The following is a 13,464-nucleotide window of genomic DNA, read 5'->3' as shown; positions in this document are numbered from 1 at the left end:
CAGCAGCAGCGGGTGCAAGGTGGCACCTGCCGTGGGCTGCGTCCTCATTGTGATAGTGGGCGTCCTTGTGCGTCCAGGTGGTGGTGGTGGTGGAGTGTCAGGGCAGGGCGCACGCCCGCCTCTGCTGTCAGGCCGGGTCCGCCCACCCTGCCTACCTCGCCTCACCCCGTCAGTATGTGCCAAATCTTGCGCCCTTCAACGAGCCTCGTGTGTAAAGTGTTTATAGTGTTTACTAATGTAAGCAAATTTCTAAACTAATGATTGATAATGGGCATTTGTACCAGTGTTTGTCAGTGTATGGTTCCATCATTATCACTTTTTGTTTATATACAATAACATATTTTATTTTTACACAATGTGTATTCTATTAACTTTGCCTTACACTGCACTAACAAGGTCATCCACCACCGACATGTGTCAAACAGTTGACCCCGCCACGGGTACCAGTGTCTGTAGCGACTGTGACTTCGATCCCCGGTCACAGTCATGGGCGGTGTGGGCGCCGCGCCCCGCCCACATCTCCCATGACGGTGCCACACCCCTGTTACCACGACCCACCAGGTGACTGTGTCGAGAGGTAGGACCCTGAAACTTTCCCTCGGTACGTAATGTGCTTCATATCCAAAGTCGTCCTATTCATTCATAAATATCTTTCCAAACTAAATTATCCAGCCATTGCCAGACATCAGAATCCAAAACTAACGAGAGTGACGCTCATAAGCAAAGCAACTGCGATACTGATGACCAAGAGAGGCAGACAGACAGCCTGGCGCCTGACTCATCTCGCCAGTGTACTTGAAGGGAAGCACCGCGGCTTAATTGAGGATATTGCTTGTTTGTGGCTCTTCCTCCCCGCTCCCAGGTGTGTAGGCGATAATGAGTTACCAGGGGCAGGGATGCTACCGCCAGTGTGGGTGTGGAGTGATGGTGGAATGCTCGAGGTTGGGGTGAATGTGGAGGTGAGGATTTAGGAAGGGAGAAAAGTGCTTAAAGGAGTACTTGGAAAGGGGAAGTGTCCAATATGGGAGTGAATCGTCGAGGTCTAGGCTGTGGTGAAATCTAGTGTGCGAGGACTTAAGGTGAGAGGAAAATGCTTAAGTGGGAGGTGTGATCTTAAAGCGGGAATGAAAGGGAGTGTGGTGGTAATGTTGGGTATGGGTGTGAATGGCAGAGTACTTGAGGCTGGAGTAAGATAGGGAAGGGAGTGTATGAAATGAAAGAAAAATACGTACATCTTCAGCACAATGGAGTCTTTTTTTCTTTTTTTTTTCCCCGCTGTCGCGAGATTTTTTTTTTTTTTTTAAGGAGAAACTTCATTGTAAAGGGATGAAGCTTCTCACAATGAAAGGTTTCTCTCAAGCTGAAAAAATCACTTGACAGTAGCAAGAGAAAGGTAAAAAAGACTCCAATGTACCCCAAAAAGATTGCAGAGGGAGAGTTGCAATTAAAACTTAAATGAGAGAAATATGATAAAAAGAAATATTCAGTGAGTGTGAGGTGATGATGGAATGCTTTAGATTAGAGTAAAAATGCGTGAGATTTTAAGAATGGAGATTATTTTCAAAAAGTACCAGTAAAATTAAGACCGATATGGAGAGTATGGCAGGAGGGAAGTGTATCAGAGTTTTAATGAGATGCTGAGGCCTGGAGGGAGGTGCTTAGAGCTGGATATAAACTGCCTTATGAAGAAATACGACTCACTCCCCAGTTTGTTCCTTCCCACGGCGATTTAGCCCTTCATTCCGGTGGCTTACTCTTTATTTCACTCTTGCTCTCCCCCTGACGATTTTATCCAACGATTTTATTCAACTTTATCACTGAAAGAGCAAATTCACGGTGATCTAAATCCTCTAACTCGAAAAAAAATCATACCTAAGATGAATAAAATCGTCTGTTGGTGACAAGAATAAAAGAAGAAATGCATCATCCGGCTGAAGGGGTTAAACTGACGAAAATTCCACCGACTTTCCGAATCCACCAGGCGATTCTTAAACCACAAACGAATTTTTTTCCCCTTTGTAAGACACGGATTTTAAGTTGCGTTTACTCAAGCGAACTGCGGCTCTTGCGGTCAGCCCTTATCCCTTACACAACGATGACGGTTTTTACATGTTACTCTTGCTATCTTCAGACGATTTTATTCAGCTCAGGAGGGACTGCCTGGAGTGGCGGAGTTAGATACAGCTTTCATTCATCTTTCAGTACAAGTAGTCTTTCCTAAGCTGACTAAAATCGCCTGGAGATAGCAAGCATAAACAAAAGACATCACATGGAAAGGGAATAACTCGAAACTATACTGACTGCTTACACCATCATTCTCCCAGTGACTTCCGCGACCATTACGTTATGATAGCTTAAATTAGGCTTTATTTTGTGGGTTCCTTGTGTGTCTGCTTTAGAATACCTCGCTGGTCTCATATTTTGCCCGTTGTTTGGCATGTATCTGATGTGAATGTATGTGCTTTTTCCTCTAGTCTCGAGAAAAAAATGCCCAAAAGTATTTCATGCCCAAAAATGTAAACAATTGATATGCCCCTTAACTTTTTTGCTACTTGGGACGCTCTTAGTTCCCTCATCAGGGTCAGCACCAGATGATTTTCTCCAGCAGAGGTAAATCCCAGCAGTCAGTGGATTAAAAAGTACATAGATTAATCCTGTCGCTTCTTTAGAAATGCTGGATTTTTTCTTTTTTTTTGCTACCACCAGTCGATTTTATTCCCATGGACGGAATTACCCGAATCAGAATTTGCCTTAGCTTGCGAACAAAGCGAAAGAGAAAAAAAGTGTCAGAAACCATCGAAAACTTTAAGAATACGAAAAACGTCTTTGATATCCACTCAGAGTTCGTCATTACCTCTCTCTCTCTCTCTCTCTCTCTCTCTCTCTCTCCTGTAACTCAATAAACAGCTAGGCTACGGTCACCTAAGTCAGATTTTTGAGCACTGAAGACAGAGATGAAAAAAAAAAATACACTGATAAGAGTCAAATTAAAAAGGAACGCAATTTTAGGTTGATAAAAAATTCAGTAACAGAGAGAACAATAAAATAGGCAAAAGTTATAGAGAGAGGGAGATAAAAAAAAGAATTTATAGCATCATCAGTACAGCTTGAGAATCATTAGCATCGATGACTATAGAAAATTCAGAATCAGAAAGAGAGAACGTTAAAACAAAAGACGGGCGAAAAAGAGAGAAAAAAAAAAGTTACCCCATTTTGCCAGTAACGCTTCAGAATCATTAGGGCTGATGACAAAACGAAAAACAATATTAGAGAGAGAGAGAGAGAGAGAGAGAGAGAGAGAGAGAACACCCGATTATGCTACTAGGGAGAGAGATGTTCATTACTGGAACTCCTGCACCACATATTCATTTCCGAATCATTTGTGTTCAATTACCCGAGCCGAGAGAGAGAGAGAGAGAGAGAGAGAGAGAGAGAGAGAGAGAGAGAGAGAGAGAGAAAGGGGGGAACCCAATTACAGCCAGTATTTTCCCATTTTACCCATTAATCGGTCCCAATTTGCCCCCCCCCTCTGCTCCCCCTCCTCTTCCGTCGCCTCCCTCCAGTAATCGGTATTGGGTTTGCTCATCTCCCCTTCTACTCTCTCTCTCTCTCTCTCTCTCTCTCTCTCTCTCTCTCTCTCTCTCTCTCTCTCTCTCTCTCTCTCTCTCTCTCTCTCTCTCTCTCTCTCTCAGTTTTTCCTTAACATCGTTCATCACCGACGTGCCTACACCTGTCTAGACACCATATATTTCTCCCTCAGTACCTTCGTTGTCTTTAACATCACCACTCCTCTCTCTCTCTCTCTCTCTCTCTCTCACCACCACTCCTGTCAGTCTTAGCACCATTCTTGTCTCCACCAATCGCCCTTTCGCAGTCAAACCCACCGCCACCCCGTCATTCCCTCTCTCCCTAACCATCAATTCAGCTCTTTGCAACTCGTCCTTTCTTTCTTTTTCTCTCTCCCTCCTTCACTTTTACTCCATCGTCCAGCTTTTAGCCTCATCCTGGATCTTTACCTTTCTTTTTAAACATTTTTTTCACTTTCCTGTTTCCGTATATATATTTTTTCGGTCTCTCTCTCTCTCTCTCTCTCTCTCTCTCTCTCTCTCTCTCTCTTCTTGGCACTCTTTACGTCACTTAATATGAAAGCATATAAATGATTAGTACTGATAACAGTGATAACAGCAGAGATAAGAATGCTATGTTGATGATAACGATTACTTGATTGGTTATAATAACTGATAACTGCATTACTGATATGTTTATAAGAAGATATTTGCACTAATAATAACCACCATCATAATCATCATCGCGACTCTTTTCTTAGCTAAAATTTACAGTAATGATAATGATAATAATAATAATAATAATAATAATAATAATAATTATAACAACAACAACCAAGATAACAATCAAGACAACGATCAAATTAATAATAATAATAATAATAATAACAATGATAATAATCAAAATAACAATATCATCAATAACAATACTGATGACCACTCCTGTCATAAGTGAATAATAACAGTACAAACGACCATAATGACAACAATAACCTTAATACGAATAACACGAATGAGAGTGATAACAAAGAAAAATAACTATACTAAGGAACTCTCGACTCCTCAAGAAATAGCATCCGTGGGCGAATATATAAGACGTCAGTAAACACCTTGAGATAACCCGGCCGCTCATACACACCCTAATCACCCTCATTAGCCAGAAATTAACCACAAATGCCCTGAGTTATCGCTCTAATTACCCCTACCAACACCCAAGGCCCAGTATCTAGAAACCCCTTCATTACGAGAGGTCTTACCCCCTCCCCAAAAAAAAGAATCACACAGAGGTAGCAAAAAAATGGCATAAATAATAGTCTACCCCCGAACGGAAATTAGAGAAGTGCGTCATCGTGCTGAAGAGGTTAATGATGACTATTTCTTCCCTCTTCACTACGAGAGGTCCTTCACAAAAAAATAAAATTGTCTAGCAAAAAAAAAAATAAAATGATGTCACTATTGTAGAGGTTATGGCAATTCCTCCTAACCTGCATACAATCACGTGATGGTAGTAAAATAAATGAAATAAAGAATATAACGTCAAAGGGCCAAAGTGATTAAATCTGGGCAACAAAAGTCATTATTAATACTTGCTGGGGACTTACTTCGGTGGTTTACTATAATTATTCCTATTTGTTAATTCGTTATTGATGGCACTGTGAGTTTTATTAGTACTGGTGGTCTTTAAGTTGGCTGTCATTCTACTTTCCTGTTGTCGCTTCTTTAAACTACTTCATGTATATCTTGTTTTTGCTTTCTGTCTACTCTGTTTACACCAGATTTACTTTTCTCAGTCTTCAGTCACATCGTCTTCCTTATACACACACACACACACACACACACACACACACACACACACACACACACACACACACACACACACACACACACACACACACACACACACAGTAACTTTACTCTTCATTTCCACCTCAAGTCCCCCTTTCCATTCAGCTCTACCTACTTTCCAACACACCCTGGTATACCCTGTTTGCGTTGCTCACATTAGCCTTCTTTCTCTCCATCTTCTGCCCCTTCATTTTCCTTCCTCTGCATTTCCTTTCTCTATACCCTTATTCTTGTTCATTTCATTCAAACCTGACCTCCCCTTCAGTACAAATTATTCTACAGCTATTTATACCTGTTTCCTCTTACCCACCTTTTGCTCCTCCATTTCACTTCAGATTAACGTTTTACTGATCTCTTACTACATCACCTCTTCGCCTCACTTCATTTATCTCTTTTCTCCTCCTCTGTCCCCCATTCATTCAAGATACTTTTACCCCTTGAGACCGAGAATGTATATTATATTTTTTCAACAACCAGACGATTATATTCAATCTAATCGAGTCGTCCTGTGGAGAAAGGGTTGAAAGGCCATACATAACCCCTCCAATTCGAAAAAGCCCATCTAAGCTCAATAGAGTCGTCTGGAGGTTCGAAGAGTAAATCAAAATCGTAGCGCAGTGCTTAAAAGAATCAAGACTTCTTTTCTTCAGTTCACTTTCCTCCACTTTTATTACGCTATTTTTTCTTCCCGATGACACACTCCACTCCAAAACAAGTTCTTCATCCCCTATCTTCCTTTTAATATATTTTCTTCCCAACGCAGTCTCTATCATTCTACTTTACTCCTTTTCAACGTACCTCATTTAAAAATACGTTCTTTCTCACTTCTTGTCCTCCTCATAACACTATATTCCGCCTCTCTTAATCCCCTTTCCACAGTTTCTTACGCCACCTTCCCCATCTCTACATTTCCACCCTCACCACACCACCTCCACCATCCCACTTCCTCTTCTACTATATTTCTAACCCTGCCACCCCACGTTCCCCACTCCACCCTTCGTCTCTTCATTCCTCCCTCTCTACTCACCACCCTTCCTTTCACCCACATTAACCTTATCCCCCTCACCCCCGCTGGACAGGAGAGAGGGAACAAGTGAGATGATGGTTGCCAATTAAGCCTTCACTTCGTTCCCCTCGCGGTTTTCCCCTCGTCGCCTTTCTCCTCCCCTTCTCTCCCCTCCTTTTCCTCTCCCTCAGCTTTTCTTCCTTCTTTTCCTCTCCTCTCAGTTCTTCTCGCTTCCTCCCTGTTCTGTACCTTTTCCTTCCTTTTGCTCTTCTCACCTCATTTATCCTTCCCTTTTCTCACCACCACATCTTTCCTTCTCTCCACCCTAATCCCCTCATCTCCTCTACCTTATCCATTTCTCCCCTTCACTGTCCTCCCTTCCGTTCCTCTCACGTCAATTCACTCTTCTTTCCTTTGTCCTTAACTTCCTTCTAATTCTGTTCCCTTCTTCTATCTTTCTTTCCTATTTGTGTTCTTTTCCCAATACTTCTTATCCATTCTTGTCTCACCTTTCATCCCCTGTCAATCTACCTCTCTTCCTCTTGCCCTCCCTATCTTTGATTCTTATTCCACTGACTCCCTCAGTCTCATTTCCGCTCCCTTCTGGCCCTATCCCCTCAAATTCCTTTCTTCTTCATTCCTTTTCTTCATCTTTCTTTCCCTCACTTCCGCATACCTTCCCCTTACATCTTTTCTCATTTATCCCTTCTCCCTCTCATATTCCTTCCCTCCATCTTTCTCCTGTTTACCTCCCATTCCCTCACTTTCTGTCATCTCGCTTTTTTCCTTTTTTTCCCTCTTCTCTCCTTCTCCTAACCCACTTTCCTCCACCTCCTCTTCCTTCAATTTTCCCTTTTTCATTTTCTTTTCCCTCACTTAACTTCTCTACTTTTATCACAATTCCCTCTTCCTTTAATGCTTCATATATTCACTTCATATCCCTTATCTCTTTAGTCGTTCCTCCTTTTCCCTCAGTTCTCACTTTCCTCATTTCACCCTCTTTCTTCCTTCTTTTGTCTCTCGTTTCTCCTTTTCTCCCATCCTCTCCTCACCTCTCCTCCCCATTTCTTCCTCCTTAACTCTTTTCCTCTCATTTCATTCACACCTTCATATCCCTTCGTTTTTTTTCCTTAATTATTTTGTTGTCTCTTCCATTTTCCCTTCGTCTATCTCTCTTCTACATCTTTTTCATACTTTCCCTCATCGTCTTATTTTCCTTCCTCCCTCTCGTCTGCCTCTCCCCTCGACCTCTTACATCCCCTCATCATTTCATTTTCCTTCTACCCTCTCGTCTGCCTCTCTCCCCTCGACCTCTCTCCCCTCAACCCTCCCCTCAGCCGCTGCTTGTCACAGACCATCTACCTCTCTTTCAATCAGCTAATTCTCCCCTCAGCATAATCCCCTGTAAATACTTATCTCCCCTCGGGTTTGTTTCCTCCCCACGGCCCTCCCCTCTTCTGTCTCTCTCTCTCCCCTCACCCTCTTCTTACGACCGCTGCCGAGGGGTCAACGAGGGGAAAGAATCACTGCCTTTTGATTAGGTTTTCTCCATTGGTGACAGACTTCCACATTAGAGCCAGTTCAATGGGGCTGAGGGGAGAGAGAGAGAGAGAGAGAGAGAGAGAGAGAAAGAGAGAGGAGCGTACACGGATGAGGGGAAGAAAGGGTAAAGGAAAGGAGGTAGGAAAGGAGAAGGGGAAGGAAAGGGTGAAAGGAGATGGAAGGTGCAAGAGAATGGAGAAGTATAGAAGGATAGGGCGGTACACAGATGAGGGAAGAAAGAGGAAAGAACATGAGAGAGAATCACAGAGAGTGGAACAGGGAGAAAGGAGAGGGATGAAAAGGGATATTGAAAAAAAAAATGACAATGGATGACAAGGGAGAGGGGTGAAGAAAAAGGGAAATCAAGGAAGAGGAGAATGGGGAAAAGAGGTCATGAGGAGTGAAGAGAAAGAGGTGCAGAGGCGGGAGACGAGAAAGGGATATGAACTAGAAGGGGGAGGGAAGATGAAGGAGACATAGGGAAAGGATAATAAGGGGCGAAATGGGAAGGGTGAGTGAGGGGAGGAGATGGCAACAAAGGGAAAGGGGAAGGAGAAGCGAGGGGAGGAAAATGAAACATGGGGAAAGGGAACGTGAGAGAAAGAGGAAAGTTAATGAGAGAAGGGGAAAAAAAGAGAGATGGGAAAGGAAACCAAGGGTGGGACAGAGGCATAAAGAGATAGAGAAAGCAAGGGGAGGAAGGTGGTTTCAGGTAAAAAGGAAAACGAAACGAGAAGGATAGGCAAAAAGGCAGAGAAGGGAGACAGAAGGAAAGAGGAATATTAAAGGAGGGAAAGAGAATAAAGCCGAAAAAAAAGAGAAAAAATAAAACGAAGGAGGAGGAGAAAGCAAATAGCAAAATTCCACATGTTCCTAAGGATGAGGGTGGAGACAGGTAGATACGCAAAACTGGAGGAAAATAGAGAAACGGAGCGACGGAAGGGGCAGAGAGGAAGAGGATGGTGAAGTGGGGGGAAGGGGAAACAAAGAGGGGAAGGGGAAGTCAGGGAACGATATAAGACAGAGGAAAAGAGGCAGCAAGAGGATGCTATTTCGAGGGGAGGAGGACAAAAAAAAGATGAATGAAAGAAAACGAAGAAGGAAGGATGGAACACAGGAAAAGATAAAAGCGAAGGAAGAAGAGTGAAATAGAGGAAAAGAAGAAAGCAAAGGAAGGCGATAGAAACGGGGGGGAAGAAGGAGAAGAAGAGGGGAAAGGAGAACACAAGGGGATGAAAATTAGCCAGACTGAAAGAGAGGGAGGGTGAAAGTGGTGATCGACTAACATGGAGTGGGAGGAGGGCAATCAGGAGGGAAGGAGAGGAACGCTTGGCATCCTAGGCACCCTCACACACACAATACACAAACCACCAGCTCACACACACCACATGTTCGGGGTTACCTCATTGGGATTTCTGTTTTCATTGCTCTATTCTCTTCTCCCTCTGCCATCTCTCTTGTCTGTTCTGTCTCACTCTCTCTTTTTTTTTTCTTTTTTCTATCTCTTTACTTCAAATCTTCGTTCTCAGAAACATCACATTTTGAGGGTTTTGGGTGCTACCTACGTCTTTCTCTTGTGGATAGCTCTCTCGATTACGTTGCCTCTCTCTCACACACAATACACATAGTCGTTTGGTGGTCGTAACAATGAAGTACAGTAGTTATTATCGTAGAGAAATGATTAACCTTTTCGCTACTGGAGGACTATCCCGTGTTAAGTAGAGTCGCTTGGTGATAGCAAAACTAAATCCAGAACAAGAAGTCATCGCAGTGAAGAGACTAAAAATAGCAGTTTAACCCTTTCACTGTGTGGGAACTCTTTTAATCTTGATAAAATTATTTGGTGGTAGCAAGGAAAAAAGATTAGACTGAGAGGATTAATGCCAATTGTTTCTAACTCTCTGACTGCGAGGAATCTTTCTTAAGCTGAAGAAAATCGTCTGTGGGAAGCAAGAATTTAACAATAAATAATGGAGTCATACCGAAAGGTTTAAGAAATGAATTTGGGAAACTATAGCGCAGCAGTTTTGAATAATGAGTCATGTATTAAAGTCCTTTGTGATTCTGTGTAAGCGGAAAAGATTATCATGCATTCCTGGCAAATCACAGCGTGTATGCTGACTGGCACAGAGTTTTTCTTTCTGAAGTCCTTCATCAATTGATTTCACGTTGCGAGAAATTCACTGAGTCGGGATAAGTGAATATCATTCATATACAGAATTTACTGTTACTCATACCTGGATATGAAGCACATTTCAGCCGTGAGTGACGAGCTTCAGGATAATCAAGATCTAGAGAGACCTTGAGGATAAAGACAGTGAGAATGACTGACCGAGACTGATCACAGTCATAGCACACCCCGATACACACTCTGCCTTTGATCTTGTTTCTCTGTCTTTGTCATCAATATATATATATATATATATATATATATATATATATATATATATATATATATATATATATATATATAACTTCGAGTAATACAATTACCGTACATAACTGACAATATTATTTTGGAAAGTGCAATTCTATTTTTTTTTTTTTTTTTGGCATTTATTAGAAATAGTAATAGAGGGTTCAATGCTACAATTTAGCATTTTCAGTCTTCCATCGCATGTCAGAAAACAGTCAGCTCTAAACAAAGCTATAGCTGAGGATGACACTTGGACGAGGACTTCACTGACACCTTATATTTACCTTGAGTGGGAAAGTTTGCACTCGGCTTCCTGACATGCATCCCCTCACGCTCATCACAAAACTCAAGATGAAGTTTTCTATTCCTGACACATTATTCTTGACTCGTCGTGATTATTTCCCAAAGTCAGAAATTAATCCATACCTGGAATAATCATAATATTTGGTATTTTCTTTGTATCAGTATTCAGTTTTAAATTATGACATATAAAAGTAACTTAAATTTCTTTCAGTCAGATATGCAAGGCACGAAAGTCAGTGTACACATAAGTCACTGGCATTCGGCAAGGCTAAGTGAATGTATGGTTAGTGTCAAGGAAAACACACACACACACACACACACACACACACACACACACACACACACACACACACACACACACACACACACACACACACACACACACACACACACACACACACACCTTCCCATCTCATTCCCTATCATCAGTGGTAATCCTTGAAGACTTGGTAATCCTACAACGAAAGACTGGAATCCCCCCCCCCCCGCTGTTTCTCCCTGGCTGATCCACTGACTCAGCGGCTGCCTCGAGTCACTCAGGAACTTAGTGTGTGGGACTGGGGACTCTTGAGACTTAGTGAGAGTCCTTCGCTTTAGGGCAGGTAGTCTCGTAGGTTAAGAAGGCTCCCTCGTACCTCTTCCTTACCAGTGTATACCTTTATCTATTACGCTCATATTTTTTCGAGTCTTATTTATAGTCTGTGTTGTTTGAAATATAAAATAGTAACAAATAAGAGCGTAATAAAGTGTAATAAGGTAAATGGCGATAAAAATAAACTAAAAGGCCAAGGCGTAATAGCCAAGATAAATCGCTAAGGAAGAGGTGCTAGGGAATCTCCATGGCCCACGAGAATATACGACTCTAGAACAGGCTGACGTGGCCGCGCTGGGAAAGTGATGAGCCAGGGAGCCGTATTGCCAAACCTGAGAGGGGACGAAGGTGCAAACAGAGTCTCTAATGTCTGGCGGTCATAATTAGAGCAGATGTAGGGGTAAAATTTTCTTAACTAGCCTGCAGATCACCTCACATTTCCCATTTAACAGCGAAATAAAGAAACCGAAAATCCCATTACTTTCATCATCGGTTTCACGAATGACTGTGAGAAATTAGAAGCTTTCTTCCACCCTCGCGTCCTCAGTTTGAATCCCCTTAATTCAATGACGTATTTTACTTGCATGTTCTTGACACGCTCAGACGATTTTATGTAGCATGGAGAGGGGGGGGAAACTCAGTCTTCAAGAGTTAAATGAAGGATTCAGCTAACCTCTCCTCTCCGAAAAGCCTCTCCATAGCTGAAGGAAATCATCTGAAGGTAACAAGAACGAAGTTAAAATACGTCATGGGAGTAAAGAGGTTAAAATACGGCTAAAAATTCTGCCTAGGGTGTGACAACTGACAAACCGACCCACTACAACCAACCATAGGACCGGGATGTCTGCGATGCTCTCAACTTTTTATTTTTTGTTGTTGTTACTCGTTTTTATTAACCACGGCCTGGATTCACGAAGAGATTTACGAGTCCAGTTCCCTCTCGTAGATCAGACTGGTTTTTGTGGGAAGGACAAGAGGAATGGAGAACTTTACCACGTTTCATGCTTTTACTTTCTGCAAAAATGCAGATGTTGGTTTTGTGAGGAAACGTATTATAGCTATTTTTTGTTATTGAAGGAAGGGCAGAGAGAGAGAGAGAGAGAGAGAGAGAGAGAGAGAGAGAGAAGAACCTTTCAGTATCTCTCGTTCTTCCTGCGAATGAAAGTCTGAGTTCCGAGAGGGCGTTGGTCGTAAATCTGTTTGTGAATCCTGGCCCCAAGACGGCCAGTGTCTGGTGAGCCACGTCCTCCCGCGACGGCTGCTACGGCGAGGTGGTGGTGGAGGTGAATGTGTGTGTGCTCCTCGCGGCGTCTCAGTTCAGATAGCCCCTCTTTACTGGTGCCAAACTTGCTTTATTCAAGATCACTTAGCATTACTATATGATTTTTTTTTACAGATTATATTAGTGTTATTATTACTGCTACACTGAGGAACTGTTTTTCTGAGAGGCCAAAGAGACTGAGACTCACGAGGCGCACATCCGATTATCTAACATCGTGTATTAAGGACACTGCAATATGCTACCACTACACAGACGGCAGAGGACTTCTCCTAGTATTACCACTTTACTTGTGTCCAGCGTCATGACAGTATTCCCACACCAAACATGACAGCGCTGACTCTCCCCGTGCGAGTGTTGTTGCTGTGATTTTAGTTCTCAATTTTATTCTGACTCATACATTCTAGAGAGGATGTTACAGTTACAATACTAACTGAAGTCCACTGCAAACCTCCGGTGCCATGTGCTAGGGTACCAGATTCGGGTATTTGTTCAGGAACTCTTGTTCATGTCGAGTTGTAGTGTGGCTGACCTGCCCGCATGGCTGTGGGCAGGAGAGCAGTTCCGTTTAAGTTCCATTGGTGGGATTTGGCGAGAATCTGGGTTTAGGGGGCAGCATTGGAGCTTGCTAGCCTGTTTGCGTATCATTAATCAAGATAATCATATTCAGGTACAGCTGGTTAGGTTAAGTACCGTGTACAGTTGTCTCACTGCAGGCGATCCTGCACAAGTAAGTTTGAATACGCAGCCTTTAATTACCGCCATCACTCGTGTTTCGTGCGTCATTTACTCGTGTACACTCAGCTGTCATGTTCAAGCTTACCTGTGCAGGACACCTGGGCAGGTGACCTTGCTTAGGTACTTCTAACCAAGTGTCCGCATTTCTGGATTTGTTCACATTCAGGGTTCAGGCTC

The 13,464-nt window shown here is 42.7% G+C and overlaps 1 protein-coding gene across 1 annotated transcript in view; it reads left to right on the top strand.

Moving 5' to 3' along the window:
• Sp1 (transcription factor Sp8) overlaps positions 1–13,464 on the top strand; it is a 156,298-nt gene that overhangs the window by 125,868 nt on the left and 16,966 nt on the right. The window lies entirely within an intron of this gene.

Source organism: Coenobita brevimanus, chromosome 93 (genome assembly GCF_032717465.1).
Source record: "Coenobita brevimanus isolate Jiangsu-jjx chromosome 93, ASM3271746v2, whole genome shotgun sequence".
Taxonomy (NCBI): domain Eukaryota; kingdom Metazoa; phylum Arthropoda; class Malacostraca; order Decapoda; family Coenobitidae; genus Coenobita; species Coenobita brevimanus.
The sequence above is the reverse complement of the archived record's forward strand: the minus strand, read 5'-3'. Positions and strand labels throughout refer to the sequence as shown.